This window comes from Mesoplodon bidens (assembly GCF_964165515.1).
Source record: "Mesoplodon bidens genome assembly, chromosome: 17".
NCBI lineage: Eukaryota > Metazoa > Chordata > Mammalia > Artiodactyla > Ziphiidae > Mesoplodon > Mesoplodon bidens.
Genome location: NC_138174.1, coordinates 34,428,576 through 34,436,266, shown reverse-complemented (window position 1 = coordinate 34,436,266; position 7,691 = coordinate 34,428,576).

The following is a 7,691-nucleotide window of genomic DNA, read 5'->3' as shown; positions in this document are numbered from 1 at the left end:
TGTATATATGTCAATCCCAATCTCCCAATTCATCCCACCACCACACCCCCTGTTTTCTTCCCTTGGTGTCCATATGTTTATTCTTTATATCTGTGTCTTTATCTCTGCCTTTTAAACTGGTTCATCTATACCGTGTATCTAGATTCCACATATATGTGTTAATATACAATATTTGTTTTTCTCTTTCTGACTTAGTTCACTCTGTATGACAGTCTCTAGGTCCATCCACGTCTCTACAGATGATGTAATTTCATTCCATTTTATGGCTGAGTAATATTCCATTGTATATATGTGCCACATCTTCTTTATCCATTCATCTGTCGATGGGTATTTAGGTTGCTTCCATGACCTGGCTATTGTAAATAGTGCTGCAATGAACATTGGGGTGTATGTGTCTTTTTGAATTATGATTTTTCTCTGTACATATGCCCAGTAGTGGGATTGCTGGGTCATATGGTAATTCTATTTTTAGTTTTATAAGGAGCTTCCATAACATTCTCCATGGTGGCTGTATCAATTTACATTCCCACCAACAGTGAAAGAGGGCTGTCTTTTCTTCCCAGCCTCTGAAGCATTTGTTGCTTGTAGATTTTCTGATGGTGCCCATTCTAACCAGTGTGAGGTGATACCTCATTGTAGTAGGAATGTATTTTTACTAATCTACAAAAACAAAAGATTTACTACATTATTAGAAAGATTTTAAAATATACAGAGACATATTGATCATTAAGGAGGGATTCTACCAGAAAAGCATTACTAAGTTATCAACTTTAGCGTAAATCAGTTCAAAGATGAATTAGGTGCCCAATATGGGGAGAGATGGCAGGTATAAGAAAAAGAGATGGCTTAACACTTACTGATAATAATGGTTTGTCTTCATCATCTAATGCATTTGACAGAAATTTAAAAAATTTAAAATTTTACCCATGAATATTTACCCAGAATAATTCAGATTACTTATTCTGTGTACAGCATAGTTTAAAAAATCCTCTACTTCTTAGATTGTCAAAATATTATCTTTATCTTTTCATCATGGCAAATGTTTCACACTCTCCACTGCAATACACCCACAACTAAGAACAGCATACTTCATTAGAGAAAATATGTAAGATTTCTGTTCAAAATCTCAGCAAAAGCTAATTTTTAATTGACTACAAAATTTAAAAGACTGATCCGAAGAACTGAGTTGTTACACTCACTCCATGATGGTATAGAGTATGATATTATGTAATAAACATTGGCTGACAAATTACTATTAAAATACAACATTTCATTAAGGAGGGTTTTTTATTTTTCTTTACATATCTGAAAACTAGTAGAAGTGTCTGAATTTCCTAATATCAGAAGCTATAGTCTTCTTAAAGACAAAGTCTGTAAAACAATTAAGTGCTTGGTGTTTGTAGCACACAATGCAATTTAGTGCAGAGGATATTTTGGCAACTCAATCTAAGCAGGAATACTGGTTACTGAAAAATAAGTCTTTAAGAATTTCATAAACCCAGATTCACTGATTTTCCATTTACCATAAATTGGCAGAAAAGTTGTCAAAAACACTGGGGATTTATTCTCCAGGGAATGCATTGGTTGTGTAACTGATCAATTTGTTAATATGGTTTACCACATTGATTGATTTGCTTATATTGTAGAATACTTGCATTCCTGGGGTAGACCCCACTTGATCATGTTGTATGATCCTTTTAATGTGTTGTTGAATGTTGTTTGCTAGTATTTTGTTGGGGATTTATGTATCTATACTCGTCAATAATACTGGCCTGTTATTTTATTTCTTTGTGACATGTTTCACTGGATTTGGTATCAGGGTGATGGTGCCCTCGTAGAAGGAGTTTAGGAGTGTTCCTCCCTCCGGTATATTTTGGAAGAGTTTGAGAAGGATAGGTGTTAACTCTTCTCTAAATGTTTGATAGAATTCCCCTGTGAAACCATTGGGTCCCAGGTTTTTGTTTGTTGGAAGATTTTTAATCACAGTCTCAATTTCAGTGCTTGTGTTTGGTCTGTTTATATTTTCTATTTCACCTGGTTCAGTCTCAGAAGGTTGTGCTTTTCTAAAAAATTGTTCATTTCTTCCAGGTTGTCCATTTTATTGGCATATAGTTTCTTGTTGTTATCTCTCATTATCCTTTGTATTTCTGCAGTGCCAATTTATACTTCTGCTTTGTCTTTCCTAACACTTTTAATCTGACTTGTCTCCCTTTTTTTCTTGATGAGTCTGGCTAGTGGTTCATCAATTTTGTTTATCTTCTCAAAGAACAAGCATTTAGATTTATTGACCTTTGTTATTGTTTCCTTCATTTCTTTTTCATTTGTTTTTGATCTGATCTTTATGATTTCTTTCCTTCTGCTAATTTTGGGCTTTTTCTGTTCTTCTTTCTCTAATTGCTTTAGGTGTAAAGTGAGGTTATTTGAGATGTTTCTTGTTCCTTGGGGTAGGATTGTATTGCTATAAACTTCCCTCTTAGAACTGCTTTTGCTGCATCCCACAAGTTTTGGGTCATCTTGTCTTCATTGTCATTTGTTTCTAAGTATTTTTTGATTTCCTCTCTGATTTCTTCAGTGATCTCTTGGTTATTTAGTAGTGTATTGTTTAGTTTCCTGTATATTTTTTAGGTTTTTTTTAATTAGTTTCTGCTTTGTAACAAAGTGAATCAGTCATACATATACATCTGTTCCCACATCCCTTCCCTCTTGCGTCACCCTCCCTCCCACACTCCCCATCCCAGCCCTCCAGGCGGTCACAAAGCACCGAGCTCATCTCCCTGTGCTATGTGGCTGCTTCCCACTATCAATCTACCTTACGTTGGGTGCTGTATATATGTCAATGTCTCTCTTTTGCTTTGTCACAGCTTACCCTTCCCCCTCCCCATCTCCTCAAGTCCATTCTCAAGTAGGTCTGTGTCTTTATTCCTGTTTTACCCCTAGGTTCTTCATGACATTTTTTTTCTTAAATTCCATATATATGTGTTAGCATACAGTATTTGCCTTTCTCTTTCTGACTTACTTCACTCTGTATGACAGACTCTAGGTCTATCCACCTCATTACAAATAGCTCAGTTTCGTTTCTTTTTATGGCTGAGTAATATTCCACTGTATATATGTGCCACATCTTCTTCATCCATTCATCCGATAATGGACACTTAGGTTGTTTCCATCTCTGGGCTATTGTGAATAGAGCTGCAATGAACATTTTGGTACCTGTCTCTTTTTGAATTATGGCTTTCTCACGGTATATGCCTAGTAGTGGGATTGCTGGGTCATATAGTAGTTCTATTTTTAGTATTTTAAGGAACCTCCATACCGTTCTCCATAGCGGCTGTACCAATTCACATTCCCACCAGCAGTTCAAGAGTGTTCCCTTTGCTCCACACCCTCTCCAGCATTTATTTTTTCTAGATTTCTTGATGAAGGCCATTCTGACTGCTGTGAGATGATATCTCATTGTAGTTTTGATTTGAATTTTTTTAATGATTAAAGATGTTGAGCATCCTTTCATGTGTTTGTTGGCAGTCTGTATATCTTCTTTGGAGAAATGCCTATTTAAGTCTTCTGCCCATTTTTGGATTGGGTTGTTTGTTTTTTTGCTATTGAGCTGCATGAGCTGCTTATAAATTTTGGAGATTAATCCTTTGTCAGTTGTTTAATTTGAAAATATTTTCTCCCATTCTGAGGGTTGTCTTTTGGTCTTGTTTATGGTTTCCTTTGCTGTGCAAAAGCTTTTCAGTTTCATTAGGTCCCATTTGTTTATCTTTGTTTTTATTTCCATTTCTCTAGGAGGTGGGTCCAAAAGGATCTTGCTGTGATTTACGTCATAGAGTGTTCTGCCTATGCTTTCCTCTAAGAATTTGATAGTTTCTGGCCTTACATTTAGGTCTTTAATCCATTTTGAGCTTATTATTGTGTATGGTGTTAGGGAATGATCTAATCTCATACTCTTCCATTTCACTGTCCAGTTTTCCCAGCACCATTTATTGAAGAGGCTGTCCTTTCTCCACTGTGCATTCCTGCTTATTTTATCAAAGATAAGTTGACCATATGGGTGGGGGTATATCTCTGGGCTTTCTATCATTTTCCATTGATCTAAATTTCTGTTTTTGTGACAGTACCACACTGTCTTGATTACTGTCGCTTTGTAGTATAGTCTGAAGTCTCGGAGCCTGATTCCTCCAGCTCTGTTTTTCATTCTCAAGACTGCTTTGGCTATTCGGGGACTTTTGTTTTTCCAAACAAATTTTGAAATTTTTTGTTCTAGTTCTGTGAAAAATGCCAGTGGTAGTTTGATAGGGATTGCATTGAATCTGTAGATTGCTTTGGGTAGTATAGTCCCTTTCACGATACAGATTCTTCCAATCCAAGAGCATGGTATATCTCTCCATCTAATTGTATCATCTTTAATTTCTTTCATCAGTGTCTTATAATTTTCTGCATACAGGTCTTTTGTCTCCTTAGGTACGTTTATTCCTAGATATTTTTTTTTCTTTTTGGTGCAATGGTAAATGGGCGTGTTTTCTTGATTTCACTTTCAGATTTTTCATCATTAGTGTATAGGAATGCCAGAGATTTCTGTGCATTAATTTTGTATCCTGCTACTTTACCAAATTCATTGATTAGCTCTAGTAGTTTTCTGGTAGCATCTTTAGGATTCTCTATGTATAGTATCATGTCATCTGCAAACAGTGACAGCTTTACTTCTTCTTTTCCAATGTGGATTCCTTTTATTTCCTTTTCTTCTCTGATTGCTATAGCTAAAACTTCCAAAACTAAGTTGAATAAGAGTGGTGAGAGTGGGCAGCCTTGTCTTCTTCCTGATCTTAGTGGAAATGATTTCAGTTTCTCACCATTGAGGACGATGTTGGCTGTGCGTTTGTCATATATGGCTTTTATCATGTAGAGGTTCCCTCTATGCCTACTTTCTGCAGGGTTTTTATCATAAATGCGTGTTGAATTTTGTCGTAAGCTTTCTCTGCATCTATTGAGATGATCATATGGTTTTTCTCCTTCAACTTGTTAATATGGTGTATCACATTGATTGATTTGCGTATATTGAAGAATCCTTGCATTCCTGGAAAAAACCCCACTTGATCATGGTGTATGATCCTTTTAATGTGCTGTTGGATTCTGTTTGCTAGTATTTTGTTGAGGATTTTTGCATCTATGTTCATCAGTGATATTGGCCTGTAGTTTTCTTTCTTTGTGACATCCTTGCCTGGTTTTGGTATCAAGGTGATGGTGGCCTCGTAGAATGAGTTTGGGCGTGTTCCTTCCTCTGATATTGTTTGGAAGAGTTTGAGAAGGATGGGTGTTAGCTCTTCTCTAAATGTTTGATAGAATTCGCCTGTGAAGCCATCTGGTCCTGGGCTTTTGTTTGATGGAAGATTTTTGATCACAGTTTCAATTTCAGTGCTGGTGATTGGTCTATTCATATTTTCTATTTCTTCCTGATTCAGTCTTGGCATGTTGTGCATTTCTAAGAATTTGTCCATTTCTTCCAGGTTGTCCCTTTTATTGGCATAGAGTTGCTTATAGTAATCTCTCATGATCTTTTGTATTTCTGCAGTGTCAGTTGTTAATTCTCCTTTTTCATTTCTAATTCTATTGATTTCAGTCTTCTCCCTTATTTTCTTGATGAGTCTGGCTAATGGTTTGTCAATTTTGTTTATCTTCTCAAAGAACCAGCTTTTAGTTTGGTTGATCTTTGCTATCATTTCCTTCATTTCTTTTTCATTTATTTCTGATCTGATCTTTATGATTTCTTTCCTTCTGTTAACTTTGGGGTTTTTTTGTTCTTCTTTCTCTAATTGCTTTAGGTGCAGGGTCAGCTTGTTTATTCGAAATGTTTCCTGTTTCTTAAGGTGGGATTGTATTGCTATAAACTTCCCCCTTAGAACTGCTTTTGCTGCGTCCCATAGTTTTGGGTCGTCGTGTCTCCATTGTCATTTATTTCTAGGTATTTTTTAATTTCCTCTTTGATTTCTTCAGTGATCACTTCGTTATTGAGTAGTGTATTGTTTAGCCTCCATTTGTTTGTATTTTTTACAGATCTTTTCCTGTAATTGATGTCTAGTCTCATAGCATTGTGGTAGGAAAAGATACTTGATACAATTTCAATTTTCTTAAATTTACCAAGGCTTGATTTGTGACCCAAGATATGATCTATCCTGGAGAATGTTCCATGAGTACTTGAGAAAAATGTGTATTCTGTTGTTTTTGGATGGAATGTCCTATAAATATCAATTAAGTCCATCTTGTTTAATGTAACATTTAAAGCTTGTGTTTCCTTATTTATTTTCATTTTGGATGATCTGTGCAATGATGAAAGTGGGGTGTTAAAGTCCCCTACTATGATTGTGTTACTGTCGATTTCCCCTTTTATGGCTGTTAGTATTTGCCTTATGTATTGAGGTGCTCCTATGTTTGGTGCATAAATATTTACAATTGTTATATCTTCTTCTTGGATTGATCCCTTTATCGTTATGTAGTGTCCTTCTTTGTCTCTTCTAATAGTCTTTATTTTAAAGTCTATTTTGTCTGATATAAGAATTGCCATTCCAGCTTTCTTTTGATTTCCATTTGCATGGAATATCATTTTCCATCCCCTTACTTTCAATCTGTATGTGTCTCTAGGTCTGAAGTGTGTCTCTTGTAGACAGTATATATATGGGTCTTGTTTTTGTATCCATTCAGCCACTCTGTGTCTTTTGGTGGGAGCATTTAGTCCATTTACATTTAAGGTAATTATTGATATGTATGTTCCTATTCCTATTTCCTTAATTGCTTTGGGCTCGTTATTGTAGGTATATTCCTTCTGTTGTGTTCCTTGCCTAGAGAAGTTCCTTTAGCATTTGTTGTAAAGCTGGTTTGGTGGTGCTGAACTCTCTCAGCTTTTGCTTGTCTGTAAACGTTTTAATTTCTCCATCAAATCTGAATGAGATCCTTGCTGGGTAGAGTAATCTTGGTTGCAGGTTTCTCTCCTTCATCACTTTAATTATGTCCTGCCACTCCCTTCTGGCTTGTAGAGTTTCTGCTGAGAGATCAGCTGTTAATCTGATGGGGATTCCCTTATGTGTTATTTGTTGTTTTTGTCTTGCTGCTTTTAATATGATTTCTTTGTGGTTAATTTTTGACAGTTTGATTAATATGTGTCTCGGCGTATTTCTCCTTGGATTTATTCTGTATGGGACTCTCTGTGCCTCCTGGACTTGATTAACTATTTCCTTTCCCATATTAGGGAAGTTTTCAACTATAATCTCTTCAAATATTTTCTCAGTCCCTTTCTTTTTCTCTTCTTCTTCTGGAACCCCTATAATTCGAATGTTGGTGCATTTATTGTTGTCCCAGAGGTCTCTGAGAATGTCTTCTCTTCTTTTCATTCTTTTTTCTTTATTTTCCTCTGCATCAGTTATTTCCACTATTTTATCTTCCACCTCACTTATCCGTTCTTCTGCCTCAGTTATTCTGCTATTGATCCCATCTAGAGTATTTTTCATTTCATTTATTGTATTTTTAATCGATGCTTGATTCATCTTTAGTTCTTCTAGGTCCTTGTTAACTGTTTCTTGCATTTTGTCTATTCTATTTCCAAGATTATGGATCTTGGACATAGAATCTTGGATCAGCTTTACTATCATTATTCTGAATTCTTTTTCAGGTAGACTGCCTATTACCTCTTCATTTGTTAG